The sequence below is a fragment of the Strix uralensis genome, chromosome 5, assembly GCF_047716275.1.
Source record: "Strix uralensis isolate ZFMK-TIS-50842 chromosome 5, bStrUra1, whole genome shotgun sequence".
Taxonomy (NCBI): Eukaryota; Metazoa; Chordata; class Aves; order Strigiformes; family Strigidae; genus Strix; species Strix uralensis.
The window spans coordinates 13,154,986-13,168,465 of record NC_133976.1 but is presented as its reverse complement, the minus strand read 5'-3'; the positions used below and the strand labels follow the sequence as shown (position 1 = coordinate 13,168,465).

General features: G+C 36.6%; 1 protein-coding gene across 10 annotated transcripts in view; it reads right to left on the bottom strand.

Annotated features, from left to right (window-relative positions):
- MAGI2 (membrane associated guanylate kinase, WW and PDZ domain containing 2) overlaps positions 1-13,480 on the bottom strand; it is a 763,738-nt gene that overhangs the window by 304,439 nt on the left and 445,819 nt on the right. The gene's annotated exons all lie outside the window — the stretch shown is intronic.

Sequence of the window (13,480 nt, the reverse complement as noted above, 5' to 3'; positions counted from 1 at the left end):
GTTATATGAGATGCATGTTAGATGTTCTTTGGATCCATATTATTTATCCATATTATTTATTCTCACTAATGAAAATGTATCATACTGCTATTCATTTTACATTACTAGAAAGACCCTCAGTGACACCAGGCATTCAGAGGTAACTCAAATCTTTGATGTGTATTTTCTACAGCTTCAAAGGCTTGTCTACAATTAATCTGCTTCATGATCTTTTAAACACTTATTTACTACACAAAATAATAAATCTGTAAGTAAATCTGTAAGGGTTATATTCACATGGCTTATTTCAGTGCCATAGTGGACTTGATAATGATAAGGCTTAAGGGCCTGAGTAATTCAAACCACCTGCTAACCATGCTGTCAAACTGCAAAGGTGCTTATATTTAGTTATTGCTATTGCCTCTATTGTCATCTCTGGATGACGTAACTCCAAAAATGCCAACAGACAGTATTTCATACATGCTGAGAAGTGACTCAGCTTAGCTAGCAGAAGTTGAGATGTTAGCAGGGAAGCATCTGAATTTGACTTGATGTCCTAATGGTCTAGTTCATTGTGGTCAGGGTATCCCTACTTTGACTAAAACCACTAAGTAAGTCTCAAAACTCCATTTGGAAATGGGAGAGTTTTAGATCCTCCTCAGTCTCAGAGTATTTGAAATGTCTTAACCAATTCTTTATCAATACTGTAGTGATTATATCACCCTTGCAGGGTTTGGTTTCAAGACTGTTGACCCTGGGAAGTGGCTAGAAACCACATCTTCCACTTTCTGGACCAAAGTTTAACATTATGATATTGTCCAGAAGATGATGTCTCTCCCTCAGTTATTAATCCACCACCTTAAACACTGTACTGTGACTCTCATATTACACAGTAGGGATTCAGACTTCTCTTCAGGTCAGCTAACATAAAATGTTTCATCTACTTTTGATGTCTATTATTCAGATATCTGCATTTAAAACCCCTTGAATCATTTTGTGTGACTCTTAATGAGATTAAGAAAACTAAGTGTAATTGCCTACATTTCTGCTATGTCTATAAAATATTACAGTCAAAAGAGGTGGAAGCAAGAGAGCTCTTCAGCTGCCTACCTGCTAAGAGCTCAATTCCATTGGCCATACGTAGGTCTCTGTGGGATGCCTCAGATATCCATGTGAAGCTAGCAGACAGGCAAAGGACAAAATATCCCTTGCATTGCCTCAAATGCACAAAATTATCCTTTGCACTGCCCAAAATGCAGCTGTGTTAATCTCACACCAAATTCCATTCTATAGCAAGGTCTAATGGTGACTTCTGTGCCATGAAGGGCACATTAGAAGTGCAAGGTTCTCTCAGTGACAATGACAGGGCTCCTATGCTCTCAGTGATTCCTACTGGCCAGCATTCAGCATTGCCAAAGCACTGGATGGCCTTTAGTGTTGTCCAAACTCCTTGCTGTCAGTGGAGACATTGAGACATAATGGTGCCTTAATTAGGTTATCTGGACTGTTTGTCATAAACACCTTTCCTCACAGGCAGCCTGAATGTCTGTGGCAAAGACTGAACGAGCCTGAGAAAATAACATCAGGAATATGTTTTGACAAATCTATGAGAAACTTCCCCTCATCTGTATGATTCCAATTCCCTTTTCATTTCAACATTTAAAACTAAAACTCATCTTATTTGGCTGTTTATTTCTGGGAATTTAATATTTGAAGAAATGGGTTTGTTGGGATTATTACAATTGTGTTTCAGGGATGGTATGATTAAAGCACTCAGACGCTTGGACGCAGTCCATAAATATGTTGAATTTACTCCCCATGGAATATCTGACCCCTGGGGATGCAGCAGCATCCTCAAAGATCTCCAGCCCTTTGTGAGAACTGTGCAGAAGCACAGGGATTCTGGCAAGCCTCCGAGCTCCCGGGAGCTCTACTAACAGCACAGGCATCAGATGCTTGATCTGCATGCTCTCTCCTGAGGAATTTTTCACTCCCAAAGTCTACTGACAGGAAGTCTATCTTCCTCATAAAACACTTTGGCAAATCAAGGCTATGTTATTCCTAGACATGGCACTAGGATTACCAGATGTTTATCAATCAGACAAAACTATGTTACATAAAATGTGGAGGTAAGCCTCCTTTGAGCGAACAGTTGGACCAGATGACTAACTGAACTCCCTCTCAAACTAAATTTTCAATGATTCTATGATATTAAGTGTTAATACACTGCAGTTTATTTTAAACACATGGATATTCAGCAGTTATACTCAGCAGGGACGACTGCAAAGTCTCGCAGGAGGTCCAACAACAGATTCAGTTATCCCTGTTTTTCTCTACTTTGGTCAACTTGCCTAGGAAAGTGTACATGACTAAATTTCAGATTCTGAATCTATCTCTTAAACTGGAAGCTAAATACCTGACCTTTCTGCCCTTATGTGGCTTAGTCACATTTTTTTGGATATGGTACATATATGATAATGTTTGCATATGCTCTGCATTATGAATTAAATATTCTGTGAAATCTCCTTCACCTATTTCAAATTAAATGCATGGTCCAATTATAGACTAATTCTGTATCCTTACACACAGCTTAACTTTAGCCTGTCTGTTCTCTCATCACATTACTCATCACTTATACCCATGTGTAAGGTAACCATGAGATGCCCTGTATTTAGAGCTGCACATAAAATCACTATCTTGTTCTATAACACTCTAAGATACCAAATAGTTCCTATTTTGCTATAGGATGAAACTAATGGATCTTTGTGGCAAAACCAAAAGACCCAGAACTCCACTTCAGAATCGCCAGTGTGCCACTGTGCACAGCAGCTTCTTAATTTAGTCTCCCCGAATCTCGGTTTCACACTGATTTTCCTAGGTGACTGAATAGCTACTGGTAATTCTACAGTATGTCTTCCTTTCTCATTTGCTCTTGCACCTCATGGTTTCACTAGATATTCCAGAATGGAGATGAGGAATCCCTTCTCCTGAAAGTTGAATTGAAATGGGTAAATTACGAACATTTTTAAGGAAAAGCAGATTTTCTGAAAAATTTCTTGCTAGTTCTACCTATACCTGCTATGTCTGTCCTGCAATGCCAGGAGATAACTACTTTCCCTCAGATGGTAATATGGAGGGTTCCACTCTCTTGTAATCCTTATGGAGTCTGCTCCAATAGCTCTGCATTGTATACTGAGGGTTGTACTCCTATAAGATGTCAGCTACTCATTTCTTCAAAAAGTGGAGGAAAGAGCAAACCTTGATCACTAGTCGCATGTGTTCAGGGTGACTCTTACCCCAGGTACAGCAGTTTCCATCCCCACCAGAACTTTATTGCTCTTGATAAAATCTTACTGAGTCCCATTTCCCTCCTGCATCTGTTCTCATTCCCTCAGCCCGGAGGACCTGAGATCTTGCAAATGATTAAAGCAATTCCCTGACTAATGGAATAATCAATAGTTATTGCCTCTTTTACTCCTTCACCCTGGAGGAACTGAGTTGCTGCTATTAATACTTCTGCTGTCCTTTATACCTTTTGTAAGCACCATAGGGTTTGCAATGTGCAGGTTTAAAGACTTGGAGGCAGTTACTGGAGAATCTTAAACACCCATGAAGATCTGAACACTGAGGTCTATATATAGGAATCTTATAGACTATACTCAATTTTTCTTTTTCCTGGCTTTTAAACTAATGTAGAGTTACTGTTCTTAGTAGATATTGTCTTTAACTACATTTTCATATAGACAGATAAGCCGGTCTAGAAGCTATGGTGATTCAAGACTTAAAACAAAATATTAATTCCAAGCCTCATATTTTTACAGGAACACAACATCTCTTGTTATACAGCATCAAGGGTTAATAGGACACACTTGTTACTGCTTATAATATTTAGCCTTTTATTAATGTAAAATGAAAATAGGAACCCAGTTACCATTTTGTTACCATGGTAACATATGAAAAAAATCTTTGAATTCCATAATGAAAGAATATGATACTTATAGATCTTGCACGATCAAAACCAGCAAGAGATATTTACACTATGCATATTTATGACAAATGCAATCGACTGTTGATGTTGAACAGAAGACACAAAAGGAGTAGTTTGGAAGTAACCATGACCAGTCCATACAAGCGAATATTTTCACAAAACATATAGGTACCTTAGAAATTAAAGGAGCTTGGTCTACAAAATCTGGACTGATACTGACCCCCTTTGATTTCATGAGCACTGCTTGCACCATTCATCAATCTGCTCTCAAAAAAAATGTTAAGGTCATTCACTGAGCAACTACTTTGTCTGGATTTATAACTTCAAGATGGATAGTTGGTACAGTTTAGAGATATTTAAGCTATGTGGCAGATTTAATTTTTTTTTTAAAAAAAAGTCCCTTTGCCTCTGCAGCTTGTTTCTTCTGCTGTTCTACAGGGGAAACATGGTGCTTCACCATACTCCAGTGCAGGCTTTCCATGCTCAATGTTATGTTATATGAGGGTGCTGTTTCAGGAGAGGAATTAGGTGCTGTGTACATAAATAGCCTTTGAAAGAGCATTTTTCTTTTAACTGAGTATAAGGCACCTGAGGATATAAATTTAGACACCTAAGAAATCTTTACAATGAATAAGGAGTGTGTTAATTTAATAGCAATCAACTATTTTTTAAATACTGCTTATATGAGTTTGCAGAACAATAAATAACATTTAGCATGGAAGTTTTATGTTGACTGCTAGTATAGATTGGAAAACCGGTCAGTTCATGTGGTGTTCAGTCCAGATTCCCATTGTTAGTAAAAAACTATAGAATTATTAACTCCGGAAGAACTCTGGGGTTGGACATCTCTACACCAGTTTGTCAGGTAGGAGAACAAGTAGGAATTTATATGTCTCTTTTTTAGTCTCAGCATCCAAGTACATAATTATAACATATTAGTGCTTATTTGGGAACAAGGTGCTCAGTTTCACTTTGAAAATATTTCTATTTCTTAGAAACACTGAGTCTTCACAGTCTCTGTCCAGCTCTGCTACTTTCAAAAGCAGGTAAGGTGCCCTCTCAATATTTCTTTTATTGCTAACTCCATGTAGTTATGCATGATAGGAGAAGAAGCAAATTTACTTATGTGTCAGCAAAGGAACATGAATGTTAGTTAAAAATCTCAGAACTATGACAGGAAAGACACATTTTCAAGAACACTTCATCTTTGCACAGTAAATAATCTATATTTTACAGTCTTTGCCAGCATTACAAGGATAATATTGCACAAGTAGTAATCCTGTACAGTCTATATGACACCTTCACAGTTATTTAGCTGATTTGCATGTGGATTCACAGATTGGTTCCTATTGCATGGATTGGTTGTTATTTGCAAAAGCAAAGGTATGTCTTTGCCACAAGGATTTACAGTGCAAATGAAAAGCACAGTAATAACCAAGCCTTTTTTGCATAATGATCTACTCCTAGATTCATTTTCCAAATGTATGGAAACAAATAGGGCCTTATTGTGCTTATTTGTTCCAAATAAAACATAAAGAAAAAAAAAATCTTTAATTTATAAAGCCCTTTTATTAGACATTCTATTGAAAATTTGTTCTGTAATTCTGCTTTGTACAACAGCTTGTTGTGGAAAGCAGTACGCCAGGCTGTCATACATTACAGTAGCTGGAGGGATCCCTCCTGCAGAAACAGACTGCTAATCTTTAATAAACTTCAGCTGAGCCCTTCCTACGACCTTGTATACACTCTGCTTTAGAAAAATTCAACAATGTTTAATTAGCTCTTTTGTTTGTTTGCCAAATTACTCTGGGACACTATTACTGTGAGGAACTGAAATGTATGCAAAATTATACCTATCTTGTCAAATTACTAACTGCATTAAGCAGAGAAACACCACATTCGTCTTGATCCACTGAATTCCCAGCTGAAGAGAATAATAAACGTAATTTTAAAGTAAAGTGATTTTAGATGTACTACAAAGCAGGAAGCTTCAAGTGTTTATGGTACTTGTCATAACAACAACATAAAACACAATGGCATAAGCCCCTTCTTGCCAAGGGTCATGAAGAGGAAAAGTTTTTTCCTCTTTCTAAGTGTGCAATACCAGCAATTTCTCTGATGCATCCCTATAAAAATAACTGCAGAAGCAAAGGAATGAATTTCAGATTCCTGAAATATTTTTCAGGGGTAATAATTTCAAATTGCATTAATAAGCAGGTTGTTGGCAAATGTGATCCAGAATAAGATCTCCAGGTTAATCAATTCAAACGCTGTTAACAAAGGTGTTAAATGCTCTACCATGAGGCAAAGCCAGACATTTAGCAGTTGCTGAATTGTGAGATTGCAGCATTAGTTGCAATGTTGCCTATGCACAGAAGAAAGAATCAGATACTGTTTGGAAGAAACAGTGTGTTTTTACTATCTCCAGGATTTTCTAACCCCATTTTAGTAGAGGGGGAACAGCACTTAACCATACTTCATCACAGAACTAATAGTTTCATTTCTGTATGTTTAATTCATGTGAATTAAAAGGAAGTTTTCCAATCCCTGTGCATCATCAGTATCCACTGACATTAGCAGAAATAATAGATTAACTACATGATTCAATCCAGTGTCCACTGAAATTAGGTGAAGAAGTAAAATGTAAGATTGTGAAAAGCAGTGCTAAGGGACTGTGTACTAGGTTGTAGTGCCCACGTTTTGTAATACCACATAATTCTTAGGAGAATATATTTTATATTTTGTAGTGTAAAACAGAGGCAGTGACTTCCTGGATTTGAGATCTGCAATGCACATACTAACAGTAAGCATGAGCTTTATGGAAAGAATATGCATTCAGCCTGCGGTTCTTTAGATTTTCACTTTTTCTAAAGTTGAGACATATGCACTAGGTCAGCTAGACAAGCTCCTGCTTGGTGCTTAGCACGATTATTACAATCCAGATCCATACATCCTTTCAAATACTTTTATTTTTTTAGATTCTATATGCGTTCAGTAGCTTCCAATTAAACACAGTCTGGGTTTTCTATTTGTTCTTTTGGTTTCGTGCAACGTGACAGACACCGCACAATGCGCATAAAAACAGCCCAAAGATAATATGTGCATTTTAAAAATTAAGTCATATTGGAGCTGAACAGCAAAGTAAAACTGGGAGATGGGAATGACAGTTCTTCTAGCTGAGAACTGCTGGTAGGAAGATTATTTATTTGTTTATTTATTTGGTTAATTATGAGAGGACCACTGGAACCAGCAAGACACTCAGGGAAGAAACACAGCACAAGAGCTGTAGGCTGAGATAGATACTTGAAGACTTTTCTTTAAAATAAACTGTGACATATCCAGAGCTACCCGTTACACTGATGGAGGATTTGATCATTGCACTTTCATGCTGTTATCCTGTGACAGGCACTGATATCCTGGGTGTTCTCTCTACAATGGTACGTGAGTCATTGCCTGGTAATCGCAGCATGAATTGGGTCACTTTCCTGCTGTTGCTGAATTCCTCATTAAGTCCGCAGAGCACTTTCTTTTAAGAACAACTCTGACCCAGCATTAAGCCCAGCTATACAAGTTTCATTGCCAGCACAGCATTTGAGCAAATAAAACATCTTTTTTTCATTATCTTTGCCAAGGGTATCTTTTAAGATGTTAACAATAGACTTTAGAGATGAAAGCTAATAATAGAGAAGTGTGAATACTTTGTGTCAAGTTGGACATGAAATATTGCAGAAGTTACTTGTAAAAACAATCAGAAAAGCTGTTGCTAATGGAGATATCATAAAAACTTAAAATATATTCTATGTAATTCCTGGAAAATACCAATTTGGGAAATTACGGGCATGCTGGCATTTGGAAGTGTAGACCTTACAGGGGTTAGCCAAGTGCCTGAAGGAATTTGATTTTCAGTGATCAAAAAGTGAAAAGATGAAAAGAAGGAAAACCATTTATGAATCATTCTGGATTCCACATTACTGCCTCAAAAGTAGTTTTGTTGTTTGGTCTTTTTGTTTGTTTGGTTTTTTTAAGGCAAGAACTAGTACCAGCCATGAAGCTCTAGAAGACATTGGGATTTTTTTCATAAAACATGTTAATGTCTTAGCAACACCCCTGTAATATATCCCAATATCTTTTACACTTATTATAAAACTAAAATGTCGTATCAGCTTTCCAAACAGACAGGAAAGAAAGAAGTGAACTGTTCTAAAGAAACATTTAGAATGGAAATTTAAAATCTGATGAGAAATGGATGGTAGGTTGTGGTAGGAATTAATAAATAATAAAGTCCAAGATTATTTTCTGTATGTGCTTTAGACATTCAGTTTTGGTCTTTCAGGGATTTCCACTCTTTCTGGTAAATCTATAAACTAAAACATGATGACAAATCTTTACCCCTTTTGGAAGTTTAGACTTTGATTCCCATTACACAAAGTTGTTTACACCCCCATAAACTTTTATTCCAACTATAAACAGCAGGGGTTTATGTGAAAGGGAATATATGTACACAACAGAAATATCTGAAGGATCAAGACATGCATTAGGGCATTTTGATGAGAAAATCATGTATGCATGAGTATGTTTCCATACATCCCTTCAGATTTATAAAAGTCTTCTGCCAATGAGATCTAGACAGAGACTTTTGATCTAACTAATAAAATAAAGGTACACCTAATTACATGCAAAAAGCTTTCCACTACTAGAAAAGTTTAATTAGAACATGGTTTCTTAAGGGTTTTGGAAGAACAAAGCCTTTTGGGGGAAATGTCTGGGTTTTTTTCATCTCTTCAAGAGGATAGGTGATGTAGTTAAAGAACTACTTGCATAGTAGTCTGTTGGCATGTGTAGGTCTGCTAAACAGCCAGTTATTAACAGCTGAATTTTTGCCCGGTGTTAGCAATTCTGTTATTCCTACTGATGGTCCAGCTGATTAGAGAATTAATGGAAATAATATTAAGTGAGATTTGAGATAGTTTGTTCAACTGTGATGTCAAAATATAATTCAAATATACTTTCAGAAATCCTGGAAACACACCACATCTGGAATAAGGGACAACACTTCTGCTATCAACAACAGGACCTGCTTTTATACCAGTTGATTTTATTAACATTATTGATAAACTGTTGTGGATGACTTTTGTTAGACAGTTTGTACATATTACTACAGAGAACTGAAGAACCTGCTTAAATCATACAGAAACCATTGTGTACAATTGAAAGATTCTGCAACGACTGCAATAATAACTTATAAACTGAAAAAATACTAACATTCTTATCCACTCTATATATTTTGCTCAAACTTAGAAAGCTAGCCACCCTGTATAATGTCTATTTAATCGTATATTTTTAAAGTTTTTGTGAAGTTGTTAGCTGTTGCTACTAAATCTCTGAAAATATTTATAAATGGATTTTCTATATCTGCAGTCTAACTTTGAGAGGCATCAAAAGAGGGACTGTAGAATAGGCCACCATAGAACCACCCACAGATGTATTCCTAACCAAACTCACTTCAGCTGTTTTGGAAGTTTATGTCAATAATGCAGAACAGTTAATTAATGAATCAATAGTATGAAAAAAATAACAGGATTTTAAGGGTTATTTACTGATTAGGGCAGATGACATATAGAAAAATGAGGTGAGTTTATGCTTAAAATAGGGAACCTATTTAATACGTGTAAATGAAAAAAAATAATCTGTACTTAAAATGAGGCAGTCTTCAGACACAAGTCTGTTCTCTCTTCATAGTCTTCATAGTTGTGTTCCGCTGTACCTCTGAACAATATCTATCCAACAAGGCATGGGAGCAAGAGCCAATTCAGAGCACATCTCTTGTTTCTGAACCAAAAAGTATTTTGGAAACCTACAATGGATGGTGTCTGAATGGTAGAATAGAGTTACAAGTTACTTGGTTTTCTTTATCTTCCAGTCCATAGTTTGTGCTGATGGTTTTATTCCTAGGCTTTCACCCCAAAAGTCAAATACAGTCAAATATCTTCACCACTTACCAGACAGCTGGACTAGACCTTGTTTTGGTGACAAAAAATGCTCATATATAACAGCAGATAATGTTGCACTCATTTTTAATGAACTGAGTTCAAAGAAATGGATGAGTGGCTGTGCAATACTGTGTGCAACACCTCCAGAAAATTCACAGCTGAAATCCTGGTGGCCAACTGCTATCCAGACAGCAGAGCAACTGCTGAACTGAGACACAGGGAATTGCACTCCCTCAGTAGGGATCCCATCAGTGCTAGACAGGATTTCTTATTGTGGGATGCCACCACATGCTGCAAGAAGGCTTTGAACAGAAGGAGAAGTCATGCTGTGGGACTGCTTCCCATGGCAGCACTGCTCTGTCCATGTAGAAGCACTTTTCTCCTGTGACGGTTACAGGCTATGGAATGCTGCACCTCTCGGGCACACTGGCATAGCAAGCACATGCTTTCCTGTCTGCTTCTAGAGTAAGAAAGCATCTTGTTCCCTTTTTCCTCCTCTTACTTTCTAGTACAAACAGTAAAAGTAGGATATACAAAATACTGATGTGGACCCCTTGCTAAAAACTTCTGTTGCTCTTCTTCATTCACTGTTTCTCATAGTTTTGTTTGAACTATGAACTTATGCAGTAAATTTCACAGAAAGACAATGTTTGATTTTTTCTGTTCTAAAAAGTCCAGCTTAAAACTGTGGGAGAGAAAATGTATTCTTCTTTCAAATAAATGAATGCATCGTGGAACACTTCTATGTTATTCAGAAAAGAAATGTATTATTTTGAAACTGTCTTAGTTTTTGTATTAAATTATTTTCCCTAAAAACATGACTCCCCATAAAAATCAGCTATTTGAAACAGATTTCTTCCCATTTGTTTTTAGGAAAAAAAATATTTTCAGCTTAACTCACATTAATAAAAAAAAAAAATCATTCCTCAGTAACAAGTTGAATAAATTATTTATACAGGAATCATTATTTTATAGCGTACTCACAAACATAAAAGTGCATGATGCAGATTTAGATATTGTGACTATCTTCGAGCTTTTAAAAAAATTTAAAAAGCCTTTTTCGTTCTTCTTTTGATGATAAAAAGAAAATAAGCTTAGATTTAACTTCAAAGGAGTCAAATACAGTGAAGGTGAGGAAATAAACATCACGTAATTCTGAATGTGGGGAAGCCCATTCTTGTCTCCTACAGGAATTATTTCTGAGGTGTAACTACAGCACTGGTGAAGGTCATTTCATGAGTACTACACGCTCCAACTAACAGACAATTTCCTTATTCCAGAGGAACATAAGTGTTATGTAGAAGGTTATGTCTGAATAAAGAAGGGTTTGGAACAACCTGAAAGATTTCAGTCCCAGTGTGACCTTGATATTCTTCTTGTATTCAGCAGTGCTGAAAGAAAAGTTGGTGAGTAGCAAGTGTTACTCTGGTTGGCTAATTAAAATTGCTGCTTTTGCTGTACAGTGAGGCTTCCTTTTCTGATATGATGAGTTGTAAAAAACCTTGCAACATTCAATTCAGTAGTCACTAGAGATGAGTTAATTCCACTTATTTTAGCTCCAAATGGATAGCAAGAACTGGCATCTGTTGCTACGGATGATAACGGAGCAAATTAAAAGTACCTATAGCAAATTGAAATACATCTAATGATGCTACTTTTATTTTTACAGATGTAATTAATTACTATTTAAGAATTTGTAGCTCTAATAATTAGTATCAGAAAACTGAATTCCCTGAAGAGGGTAGGTCAATGATTCTAGTTTCCCAGCTATCAGAGAATGTGAATATTCCTTATTTTATAATTATGCCCTTTCTTTTCTTTAAAGCATCTTAGCATTTCTGCTTCTTCAAAGTTCAATCCATGAGCTCTGTATAGCTACATACAAGATCACTATTGCTTTTTCACACTAATCATCTCTCTGATCCAAATCCTTACGTGATTTTTTTTTTTTTCTGGCAACACATGCCATTAACACAGTGGTGCCTTCATCCCAATATACAGAAGTGCCACTGCATTCAATAGCAGTAAAATCTGAGATGAATTTATAACTTGTCAATTTACTGAAGGTGCTGTACATGACATACATACATTGCCTGCTAAGTACCTCATTCTTTTGACTCACATATGTTCTTGTCATGAAGTATGGCTTATGTTCAGACACTACAGTTCTAGATATCCTCATGCCGGCCTAGCTTGTCCTTAATTGAGCAGTGGTCAATCTCTCTAGCTGAGCAGTTCCTCTTGAAAATAAAATATCTTCATGGAACAAATACAGCATAATCTTTGTATTTTTACTGTGTGTTCTTATTCCCATTATATCTAGTAGCCTAGAAGACTTAAATCACTGTTTTGGGGGCATTATCCTTTTAGTCTCATCCCTTTTCTTGTGATCTCTTGAGACACTTGACAGCTGCTCAGTTTCTCAGTGTAGGGGAATAACAAATAGTTAAAATAACTAGTTGTAGATGTTTAAATTCACCTTTGGTGAAACAGTTTCTGACAACTGTTAAAGGTAGTCCTCAGTGTCTTGACTAACAAAACCATATGTTCTTATCCCCACTCATGAGAGAATTTAAATTCTGATTATATGATGGAATTGTGGTGTTATTGTCTAACACAGTGTCATGGACTTTCAGGGGATATTATTATCCTCAGTTGGGCAAACACTCTGTTAAATCAGCATATATATGTATGTATGACCCAACTCTAGACAATTGATTCAAATTATGCTAGACCAAACACCCTGATTTTCCTCTGTCAATTGTCTAGGGCAAAAAAACTGGTTTAATTTTCAGTGGTAATGTTTCAGAACTGCATATAGATTCCACCTGCTAGACTGGAAATCCACATTTAGAGGCACAAAGAGGCTAGCAGAGAATCTGGGAGAAGTGTTTAGTCTTACATCCTTGTAAACTGATCCCAGAGCTTCCACTTAAGATCATCTACTTATTTCATTATGTGTACTTTCATCAAAATGCTGACAGTAATATTAGGAAAACTTCCTTTGTTACTTACCCTTGAGTTTCTCTAATTATTCTCTCAACTGCCTTGAACTAGGTCCCTTTATTTTCTTTTTTGTCCAAAAAAGGAGAGGGAGAAAAAAAAAAAAGAGAAAAAAAGGAAAAAAGGGGAAGTTCCATCTTTGCAGATTTGTTGTGCTTTTCTTTACTAACACAATACTGTTCTTCTCCATCCTGATTTTAAGCTCCCAAAAGGAATGTCTAATATCTACTGATGGATTCACAAGTATGCTGATACAGTTTAATACAGGCCTGTGCTGTACGACTGAACTTCCAATGTTTCCTGTGTATTCAGCAGAGGGTGATTCAGTGTGACACTTCTAGCTTCTCCTTTGACTTCAGAAGACATTTAGGATGAGTAGGATCTTGCTTATTAGCCTTCAGTACGTGCTTAAAGTTAGGTCAGGTGAGCCCAAGCTAAAGTGTTTTTGTACTAGGTCCCAGCTAAGGGGTTTTCACTAGATAAATCCAGCCAAGGCCCTTCAGGTCCATAGTGTTTTCTC